Here is a 12,315-nt window from a genome sequence, read left to right as displayed (position 1 = left end):
GGGAATAGATAAGGTTGGGTACCTATCCATCTATATCCATATAGTCTAGTGAATATGTGATTTTCATCTCCTTTGTGTTTCCGTTGTGGGTGGTTAGGCTTCTTTTGCTATGGGTATATCAGTAAGTATAATTGGTACCATTAGTATGCTGATATCTGTGATGAATATTTGGAGCAAATTACTATTTATAGGTAATTCTTTTGTTTGGACTCTGTGCATGACATCTATCACACTGGCAAACATGAATGTATTTTAAGATCCTTATTTTGGAGTGCACACTAAGAAAAATAAGAAAAGTTGTATTATTCCTATTTTGGTAACAGAAAGAAGAAATAGAGTTACTGATTCATTTACAATTTTCCATTATATGGAAAATATTAGAGAGTAGGTAAATCAGCCCCAATTTTATACTAAGTCTATCCTTTATGCCAGCTCTATCTTTTATGCCAACTCTATCGTTTAAGAACTCTTACTCAGAAATCTGAGAAAACTCTTTTGGATAATGCAGCCCCAACTTTACCTCTCTGACATCACTTGGGGAAAAAATGGAATGTTGTAAAGACTAACATTGCCAAGACACAACCCATTTTTATTAACGTGAGAATTTCTAATATATTTTGGGATATTCAGTGACTAGCTTTCACTTCTAACATACAAAATGTATCCGTAAACAATTTAAATTTTTTATTTGTATTTTATTTTCAGTACTCTTGATCACTTTCAGAATTCACCCTTTTATAATTCTTTAATTAGTATTCATCTTCAAGTGTGTGCTCCCCTCCCTACTTTCCGCATTTTCCCCTCCACTGTAAAATCTCTTAGACCAAATTAAATTTTGTACATTGATTGAATGTTGGCTTATACTTTGTTATACTTCAGAGTAGTAAATGTCATATGGTTCTAATTATCAAGAGAAATTATTTTTTCAAAAAGTGTTTTAAGTTCTTTTTTATTAAGCAATGCAACAAGTGCATATGTGTGTATGTATGAATAGTATAGGTTGGCCTTACATATCATCATAGATAGTGGTCTCTTGAACCCAAGAAAACTTCTGCCCTGCTAATCTAGTTATTTGAAAACCTGGAGAGCTCAAGAAGGGTTTCTTACTTTTTAGATTAGCTTCAACTGGCGGGGGTTGGGGGGAAGAAAAACCAATAAAAAAGCTTTCCAGCGGTTACACTTTGAAATGAGAACTGATTTGGCTCGTGGTAGTCCTAAGTGCCAGTGTCTTCCCCCATTCACTTGCATTGGGTAATAAGTATTAGTTTATAATCCTCCTATAACTCTTTGTAATAAGATATCTGTAATTTTGTGCAAGTGCCTACACAATTACCTGTGACTATTCCTGGTGATAACAAGAAAGAGAATTCTCTGAAATGCCTAACCTACTACATCACATATTTATAATTGCCAGGGTCAGAGGTGTACAATCCAGAAGGCATTCTCAAGTTAAATTATTAAAAAAAAAATTCCAGGCACAATGAGACCTTCATCCTCTTGATTTGAGGACCAAGAGCAAAACCTAATGCACCATCTCTTAGCCTGGCATTCTGGTCTCCAATAGGGCATCCACTTTTGATATTTCAAGCCTAATCTTTGGGCATCTTAATCCTTTATTTGATCATCTATCCAGCTCATATAAACCTGTACTGGTATCCACTAGGAGGAAAACGGTTAGTGTGAAGAGAAATGTTTCTTTATCTATTCAAAAGATGTTAATAAGGCATTTCCTGGACTTGAGGCTTGCTGGGCAGAATATGAATGGTTATATAAGTGTTTTAAGAATGTAGTATTTTTTTTTCTCTAGTAATTCTCAAATAGTGGCAACAACAACCAAAACTTGGTCAGAGTAGCAACTGTCCAGAACGTCTTCAGTACCATTGAAGTAAATATATTGTAACATCTCTACAACTTTGCCATAATGTACTGACAGTTTGTCTATTGGAATTTGGCCATAACCTTATGTAAATATATTCAAAGAGGGACTTATTCTTGTCTGACGTAGCAGGCTAAGCTTTCCAAATCCAATTATAGAACATATTTTTAAGTTATGTATTTTCCTATTTACCATTTTCTGAACTGTGTTAAGCTACATAGATTTTAAATAACCAGTGGGGGTAAAATCTAATTAGAATGTGCATTTGTGCTGTAGATACAATAAAAACAATTTCAAGTTCTAACTTTAATAGAGTTTTCCAGTATTCATTGGCCTTCAAAGATGCTTTAACACTTGTAAGCCTAAGATTTTGTTAGGAAGCAGGAAAATAAATCAACACAATAGTTTGGGCTTCAAGTTTATCTGTTGAAACTAACTTTAGAATTTCTCTAGTGTTGAGCCTTTCTTCAGTATTTCAGTTTGATATAATTTACTAGCAGACACAACACCCAATCTGGGACCTGACATGTACCCAAATGCTCAGAAAATTTTTGTTGAATGAAAGGTAAATAAGTATGCCCCCTAAAATTGAAAGATCAACAGTCAGAGAATTCAGGACTTTAGATGATAATGAGACTTGCTTCCTGGACCATAAAATTGTAATGCACTGTGCTTTATTACTTTGAGAATAACTCATCTGTTACATCTCATGAATAAATTGGTTAACCTGGGGTAGCTCTCAATGATGCTTTGTGTTTAAGAAAATAGGGAGCTGCTGTGCAAACAACCAAATGCTCTTGCCCACATTGTCAAGGTTCCTCTTCAAATACACACGACCATTTGAATATTGAAAAAAGCACAATCAGAAATAATGCAACAACAACAAAGAATTTGAGGCCAGAGATTGTTTTTTGCTTTTTCTTTGTATCTCCAATGCCTAGCCCAGTTCTTGGCATAGTTTCCTTCATAATGCTGACTGATTGCTGGTTTGCTACCTGCTAATTCATATTATTTTTTGTTTAATAATTGAGCTGAAACTATATATCTACTCAGATGTCTGGGGGTGATTTGTATTTCCTACATCTAAACTCTTAGTTATTATCTTTAAAAGAGCTATGAATCCATACATTATTATAATTTAAAATGTCCCTGGTCCTCTCTTTTACCAGCCTTGTTGCTAGTTGCTAATGATTCTGACCTTTGTTGTATGACTTATTTAAAGGATTTCAATGCTAAGACTTATTAACACATTGGAAAGGGGTGAAACTTTGAAGGATCCCTTTTTTTGTTCATTTCTGACTTCTCAGAAATCCTTTATAAAATTATACTCAATTATACAATTATTTTATTATTTAAGCTAAAGATATTTCATTAAAGTCTTAAATGTGTACAATCTATGTGGTTAATGAAATTCAGAAATAATTAGTTTGGGGAAAGTAGGAAAGGAAATATGCTGGTTTTAGCTACAGAAGAGAGTTATATTTATACAAGTCCTCCCAAAAATCTTAGTGCAGTTTTAAGCTATAAAAGCTTTAACATATTAATATAATATTTATGTAAAGCTTCATATTAATACAAAAATTTAGTATTGTCTTTATATACTAACTTTAATATCTATATACATATATGCATAGACACACATAAGTATATAAGAATATATTTTTAGACTAATGTCTATGCTTGCTATGTAGTAAAAAATGTTTCAGTTCTGACTCTCTTCCCTATTGTCTTCCTTCCCATAAGACCCTGAGCACAGAGACTGCTTCTGAGTAAAACTAAACAAATTTCAGTACACTATAGTGTTAAATGCTGGCTTTTTTGTAGATGTTTTTGATGCATGCTCATTTATAATTGTGCTTCCTGGTTCATTATGCACACCATAGCTGTTGCTTGAAGGGTCAACTTTTCTTTAAAAAAAAAGTGTGCAGAAAGGAAAAACGAGACTTTGGAACGAGGTATGCATCCAATAGCTACCCGCGAAAAGATGAGTCAACAAAATCTTTACACTGATCTGATATAATTTTCATACCTCCTCTAAAACTAGATAGCTGAATTTATAGAAAATAAACCCACTAGAACTTGTATTGCATGTGAAGTATCCTGTAAGATTTCAGGCATGTAGTTTTATCATAGTTGCTATACAAGGTAGACACATGGTATATGTTTTGTAGTTTCTTCTCTATTTGGAGACCAATGATAAAAAATTATTTATCTTATATTTTTCATTATGTACTTGTATAAATTATTATGAATCGTCAGGTGGCAGGATCAGAGACTCAGTGTAATCATCAGTAGATGCCACAGCAAGAAAACGATGTAACAAATATAGGCTATGCTACAAGAAACCTTTAGTGTATTGAAAGGGCCTAGGCTCTAGTATAGTTCCTAAACTGAGGAAAAAGATGCGCTTCAGCTGGGTGAACTGCGTCTGTGTTACCTTGGTCATGAAGGTGCCACCCAAGGAACTAGAGTTAGAGAAGTGGATGTGAGAATGCAGAAACTAGCTGAAGAACTTAAGAAGTAACACCACAAAGGAGGAAAAGGTGCAGGAGAAAATAGAAGATAAAATTGGAGACAGCCCACTGAAAGATGTAAGAAGAGACTGTTCAGCGTGCTTAAATCCGGAGAGAGAAAAAGCACATCTGCAAAGGTCAGCGTCACAGGATGCTATGCCTAAACATTCTACAAGCTTGGATCTTGGATCTCTGTTTTCTGTTTCTTTGGTTACTCCCCCAAGTGCACAATATGACGTTCTGCACACTTTGCAAGCTTGTTAAATGTTGCTGAATGACTGGATAAGATGACAGTTTTGCGTACTTAAGGATTAAAAAATAAAGCATACTGGCATAAAAATAAAGCATACTACCTCTGAAGTATTCCTGTAAGAAGAAGGTATAGGGTATTGGCAAAACCCACCAAGGGCCTAACTCTCCATTACCTCCTTTGCAATATTGAAATGATTTTTTTTTGGAGGCAAGTGGGGTTAAGTGACTTGTCCAGGGTCACACAGCTAGTGTTTGAGGCCAGATTTGAACTCAGGTCCTCCTGACTCCAGAGCTGGTGCTCTCTCCACTGTGCCACCTAGCTGCCCCAGCATTAAAATGAATTTTTAAGTTAGAATTCCCCTATTACCACTTTTTTTAGTATCTTTATACCTACTACTTTTATTCTCTGATGTCTTGTTTTGCAGAAGTGACTTTGAATTCCTGAAGGCAAAGCCAGTGTAACACAAGCTCTGACAGGTCTTCACAAACAGGCTTGGTGGTGGCTTGAGCTAATTTTGGAAAGGCTAATGACTTTTTTGCTCATGCTAATTCTTATGGATTTTACTAGGTTATACAGGAAGCTGCAGTCTTTCTAGGCAGAAGGAGTACCTTGATGAAATCATAAATCTCTGTACTACACAAGAATTATTTTATTTACAAAACACTTTCATAATTATTATTTCCAGCTTATCCTATGAAATGAGAATTATAGCCATTAGTAGAGCCATTTCTATGTAAGGAAACTGAGACACAGCATAGTTAAATGGTTTGTCTGGGAATTTACACACACATGCGTGCGCGCGCACACGCACATAAATAGAGGTAGACCTTGAGGCCTAAATGTTAAACCATTTTTGATGTAAGTTCCATCCAAGAATCATCCATGAACCCACAATTCTGATTTGAAATTTAAAGTATAGTCGAAAGATCATAGATTTAGAGCTGGAAGAGTGGTTAAAGAATATCTAGTCTAGCCCCTCATTTTACAAATGAAGAAACCAAGGCCCAGAATGGTAAAATGAACTGTCCAATGTCACAAAAATATTAAATTGCAGAACCACAATTCTAACTAAAACCCTCTGATTCCAAAACAAGAAGACTTTATATCACACCACACTAGGACACACAATTTGTAATTCTGTGTTTCTCCCTTTCCCCAATATTAGTTCTTGGCTGTTCTGCATGATTATTTTACCTGAAAAGAACCACGATAACATACATTTCCTTTCTCCATTGTTTTCTGAAATGATCCACTTAACCTTTATGTGTAGGGTGTGACTCTCCTTGCTGCCAGCACATAGTTGAGGAATTTCTTCCTCATATGTTCCTTTATTCAATGAAATTCATGATATCACAAGGTACCCACTAATATGGCATTTATTTCACCTGCCTTTCCTTTACCATTCTTCGATATTGAAACCAAAATTTTCCTCAAAATGGCATAACATAGCATTGAAGATGGCACAGTGGGTAGAACTCTAAACCAGAAATTCGGAAGATTTGAGTTCAAATCCACACTCTTATTAGCCGTGTAACCTTCATCAAGTCACTTAACCTCTGTGCCTCAGTTTCCTCATCTGTAAAATGGACATAATAATTGCACCTATATCTCAAGGGTTGCTGTGAGGATAAACTGAGGTAATATTTGTAAAGCTTTGCAAACTTTAAAGTGATATATAAATGCTAGCTTTATCATTATTATTGTTTTTATTGCTAATATAAAAAGATTTCACTATGTGTATTGACCTGGGGAAAATAGGAGTTTACTGTAGATGTGGAATGGTGCCTGTATTTTCAGATGTTTGTAATGTAAAAGCAAAATACACCAGTAAAGCTTTAAAAAATATTCATAGAGGTATAGTAGACTTGAAGTTGCTTATAACCATTCAGTGTTTCTGGATAAGTCATACAGAATTTCTAGCCTCAAGAATTTTTTTAAAATTTATCTTACTAGAAAACTGTAACTGAAAACGTATATGCATAAAACCCCTTGGGGGAAAAAGGAGAGAGACAGAGACAAAGACAGAGAGAGGGAGGGAGGGAGGGGGAGAGAGAGAGAGAGAGAGAGAAAGAAATAGAGAGAGAGAGAAAATAAACCAGTATTCAGAAATCTTATTTAAAAAAATTTACGTGCCTTCTCTCTGTGATTTACCTACAATTAAACATAAATATAAATATGTCTATATATCTATATATCTTTATATCCCGTATGAACATAGTTGTTTACATGGTATCTTTCTCCATTAGACTGTCAGCTCCTACAAGGCAGAGACTGTATTTTTGCCTTTCTTTATATCCTCACTATTACAAATAATGCCTGAAACATACTTAGTGCTTAATGAATGCTCATTAACTTGATTTGGCAGTTCTGATGGGAAAAAAAATCAAAGCTAACCTCAAATTTAGAAACATTACCAAATAATATAAACTGTATTATAGGATGATATAGCTATCTAGGAGAAGGGGTAGATGGCATATGGGTGGATCTATAAAATTTTGCATACTGAATAGACTTTTTTTTACAGGCCTAATGATTTTTTTAACCTAGCCTTGGACTTCTATATTTATGGTTGTTGTTGTTGTTGTTTTAAACTATAGAGAATCTGTTAAGCCCTGGGAGAACTGTGGGGAAGCCACGGGGAAAGAATAATGAGAAAAGAAAATGGTAGATGTATGTTTAGATGAAATTCAAAGCTATGATTTAAAAAAAAAATTCCGGGTCTAATAAAAGTCTTATTCACATCCTAAACTAAATTTGATTACTTTTCATCTTTGCTGACTCTCCCTGGTGTGTATGGCAGAGCTTGTCTGGCAGGGAAGGTCAGGGAAAGAGTTTTAGATGCTGTGAAGAAAATGTTAGTTTCTCTTAATATAGCCTCCAATTTTATTTCAAGAGTTGTTCTTACTCTTGACCTTCTACCCTTTCCTTCTTCTGAGTTCCTAGGCAGTGCAGGCTGTGCCTGGGCACATCCTAATATCTAAAAAAAAATCATTAAAATCATGATTTTGCTTTTCACTTTCATTTTTTTTAGTTTTAAGGTATGGATTATTGTATTATTCATAAGTATTATGTATAAGCTTAGTTTAGTTTAATTTTATTTAATTCTGATAGAAATTTTAACAGATATTTACCTTTGAAATAATTCTTTAAAATCCTTTACGTGTTTCCTATGTGCCAAACACTGTACTAAGTACTTTACAAATATTATTTTACTTAATCAGCAAAACAACCCTGGGAATTTGGTACTATTAATATCCCCATTTTACAATTAAGGAAATTGAGTCAGGCAGAGGTTAAGTGATTTGCTCAGGGTCGCAGAGGTAATAAGTGTCTGAGGCCCAATTTGAACTTCCCTGTGCAAATACTAATGCATGCTTACACTAAAAAGAGGAATAGATACCCCCTCATTTTACAAATAGGAAAACTAAATGATAGAAAGTTTAAATGGCTTGCCTAACATCTCAACTTGAGTCAGAATTTCAGTCCAGGTTCCTTTAGTCTCATTGCAGCATTCTTTGCATCACACCATGATTGCTGTTCCTTTAAATCTTATGCCAGCTTCTCTAACTCTCACTCTTTGTAATTAACATTTACATTATTCTAACAACAATGCTTCTTGTCGCTGCTGTGGCTGTATAAGGCCAATAATACCAGCACATAGGAGAGCTACTAGCACAGGTTCTTTGATCTGCTTTTCTAAGGAATGCAACTTTAAGGGGTTTACAGTCTCACTTTAATTAAACATACATATGTAATTCACTTAGTTCAGGGGGAAAAGTTAGCACCCTGAATTTCAGAGAAAACACAAACAGAAATTACAAGCAGAAATTATATAAACAGAGCAAAATAACACAAATTAACAGACAGGCTTCTAGCTGTCTAACTAAGACTCAGCATCTGGGTTTTTCAAAGCCAGAGGGCTCCAATGGCTACCCAGAGTCTTGTCTGGTCAAATCACATGACACTCTTCCAGTGAGTGAGCCCCAAGCAAAATGCTAACCTCAGAATATACATATATACATATATATACACACACACACACACACACACGTGAGTGTGTGTGTATGTGTGTGTGTGTGTGTGTATATATATATATATATACATACATATATATATACATCTTTAGGGTCAGAGGGTGTCACAACAAGGTCAAATTAAGTGAGAAATAGGGAAAGGAAGAGGACTGGGCTGAACATCTGAGTTTGGATCCAACAAGATTGGGGTTAAGGTTCCCCTGGTTGCAGCAAGCCAAAGGTCCAAAAGCCAAGAGATCACAGTCAAGAACATCTAAAGGGTCACTTTCTAGCAATAGGGCAAAGACTTGACAAAGGGGAGACATTGGGGGAGGGGCAAAGAAGTAGGAAAAAACACAATTAGGTGTCAGTGATAAAGGCTATTTAGGAGGTACAATTCTCAGCCAAAGAATCACAAATTAGAATACAGGAATAAGTTGGTCCTGGGCAAATAATAGGTTGTCTTTTGGCCTTCCTTATACTTCCATAACTAGAAGGGCAGACCCAAATTCAAAGAAGCATCCAATTGAAGATTACTGTGGAGTAGAAGGAACAAAGGGACAGCTGGCTGGCACAATGGATAGAGTGCTGGGGCAGAAGTCAGGAAGACTCATCTTCCTGAGTTCAAATCTAGCCTCAAAAATTTACTAGCTGTGTGACCTTGTGTAAGACACTTAACTCTGTTTGCCTCAGTTTCCTTATCTGTAAAAATGAGCTGGAGAAGGAAATGACAAACCACTCCAGTATCTTTGCCAAGAAAATTCCAAATGGGTTCATGAAGAGTCAGATATTACTAAAACAACTGAACAACAGAAGAAACAAGATGTTCTTATGTCATACACAGGAGATTTTTAAGTTTGAAGAACCTGACACATCATCTAGTCCAAGCCCCTCAGTTAACAAATGAGGAAACTAAGGACCAGGAGAGGAAGTCACAAGTCAGTGTCAGCTGAGTAGTAAGTGATTGAGTCAATATTTAAACCCAGAGTCGCAATCCACAGCTAGGTGGTGCAGTGGTAGATAGAGTACTAGAGGGAAAGTCAAAAAAACTTGAATTCAGATACAGCCATAGACACTTGCTAGCTGTGTGATTCTGGGACCATATTGAACCTCTTTCTACCTCAGTTTCCTTTTCTGTAAAATGAGGGCAATAAGAATACTTCTCTCCCAGGTTTGTTGTTTGGATTTTTTTTAAAAAAAGAGATTATATCTTTAAAGTGCTTTGCAAGCCTTAAAGCTCTCTATAAACATTAGTTACTATTATTCCACTATTTTGATTATACTGGTTACAAATGAGAGTAGAGAGAGAGGTAGTATGAGGTGGAACTTGGTGCAGTGAAAATGTTCTTACAGTCAAAATGTTCTTAATTATGTATATATGCTGAGGTCCTCTGCCTCAACACCCAACTTGTGGGGGTCTGTTATCCCCCAACATCTAGGCCTTTGTCCAGCAAAGGACCTGATCTCGCGGACAATGAATGGGGCAGGAGCCGAAGGTGGTGAGTAACTCCGATTTATCCAAGTTAGTAGCAGACTTTTATATCTTTAGTTATGTAGGTGCATTCTTTGGTTACATGGGTGCAATTTACGGTTAAACAGGTAAAATCTGGATACCTGGGTACTAGGACAGCCCCAGTTCCGCCTACTCTCCTCCCCTACCTTTCCTGCGCTCTCCGGAAGTTCCCTGCAGTCTGGCAGGTCCAGACAAAGAACCGGAAGCTCCATGTGGTCTTAACAAGCCCAGACATAGAGCCAGAAATTCCATGTGCTCTGGCAAGCCCAGGCAGAGGACCAGAAGTTCCACGTGCAACAAGGGCAAGACCCTTCTTCCTGGTCCCTTCCTGTTCCTCTCATATCACAGGGCCCCGAGGCAGAGGTCCGAGGAGGGCAGGGGTCGCCTCTAACTCACTCCGTTACACATATATATATATGTTACATATACATATACATATGTATGTGTGTGTATATACATGTATATGTATTTATATGCATGTATATATGTATATATACACGTGTGTGTGTGTGTATAAAATTAAAAGACACTGAGCAATCAGCCTCCCTTTTTACAGATAGAAACTAGGTAACTCTAGAATACTGCACAGTAAAGAATCCTTGTATTTCACTCCAGTGCAAATGTTGAAAATCCAAAACATGTTGTGGTCAGCACAAAAAAACAGAAGCTCGATTTTATTCCAGCTGATTAAAACCAGATTCCCCTGCCCCCAATTTTTTGTCAAGGGAAGGGAACATTGGGGATGGAATAAAGAGGTATTAGACTCTGATCAGCACTGGCCCTATCCACTGGCATCTTAGCAGGGGGCTTCTTGCTGGCTTGTCATCCTGCATTAGACATAAAACTGTGAGCCTCCGCTTTCGTGACCTGCCCAAGTTTAGTCAGTTTGTTGGTTCTGTTCTTCTAATTATATAAAGATTCTTTACTGCTTTTCTTACCATTTCTTCCGCAACACTTCTGTGAAGTAAGTAACCTCTCATTTGAAAAAGAGGAGGAGCATGGAAGAGTAATTTGCCCTGGAATAGTAGGATCATATTTATAGCAATAGCTCCAACTCAGAATCCCTGGGATGCTAGCCCTTTGCTTTGCTAAGTGAACTCCATTTCATATGGCTCTTTTCATCAAGAGTATAAAATTGTAAGAACCCAGAACTTTCTGCACTATCAAAGATAACGGGGGAGATAATTAACTAAGAGAAAGCTGACACATTTGCTGAAGCTCCTTTCACAGGCAATAGGAAATTAGACTGTTAAGGCGGGAGTGGGTGGGTGAGAATTGATTTTAAGCAGGGGTTGTGTGTGTGTGGTGTCTGACTCTCAGAAATGAAAGAAGCCTCTGCCTCAGTCACTGTAAAGTGTTAGAAGGAAGGAAAACTGGTAGTGTGTACCCTGTTTACATTTAAACAGAACCGCATGTGTACTTTTAAAATTGCCTTTTCTCCTTGGTTTCTTTTGAGACACAACCTGTCCATTCAAGTGAATAGACAATTTATTGAGCCATACAAGGTACAGGACCATATTACCATGTGACCTTTGAGAAATCCAAACCTAAGTAAGACACAGGTTCTGCCCTCCTCTTCCCAAGCTTCTAGCATAGAAGGGAAAAAAGATTTAAGCACCAAATAATTCTATAACAATGCAGAATTTGAGAGGTATGTGTTATGGTAATTAAGGTGGGACTTTTTTTTTTTTTTTTACTGTTTTCTCTTTTGGAATGCTGAGGTAATCAAGTACCTTTGATGAGTCTTGCCTTTCAAATGCAATGGCAAGCAAAGTGGACTTTTTGTTGTCTGTTTTGGAGTGCTTCTCAGCACTAAGGAATCTTTGACTGAATCAGGAGTCTTTGATGACCTGCTTACATCAAGGGGAAGCCTAGTTCTAACCTCTGACCCTGAGCCCGTGTTTAAGTCACAAGAAGGCCTGAGTCACATGAATCTGAGCTGCATGGTTGTGACACCCTTAGACCCTGAAGAAGTGTATATGAATTCAGAGGTTAGCGATTTGCCTCTGGGGGCACACTCATTGAAAGAGTGTTGGTGATGAGACTCTGGGTAAGCCGTTGAAGCTGCCCCTCCCCACCCCCGCTTTGAAAACCCAGATATTGGTGCTTCTCTCCCTGGTAACTGTTTACGTACTCTTTGGTCAGAC

The 12,315-nt window shown here is 36.9% G+C and overlaps 1 protein-coding gene across 2 annotated transcripts in view; it reads left to right on the top strand.

The window, feature by feature from the left end:
* Nucleotides 1–12,315, top strand: part of NALCN (sodium leak channel, non-selective) — a 502,757-nt gene that overhangs the window by 332,023 nt on the left and 158,419 nt on the right. The gene's annotated exons all lie outside the window — the stretch shown is intronic.

This window comes from Trichosurus vulpecula, chromosome 4 (genome assembly GCF_011100635.1).
Source record: "Trichosurus vulpecula isolate mTriVul1 chromosome 4, mTriVul1.pri, whole genome shotgun sequence".
Taxonomy (NCBI): Eukaryota; Metazoa; Chordata; class Mammalia; order Diprotodontia; family Phalangeridae; genus Trichosurus; species Trichosurus vulpecula.
The sequence above is the reverse complement of the archived record's forward strand: the minus strand, read 5'-3'. Positions and strand labels throughout refer to the sequence as shown.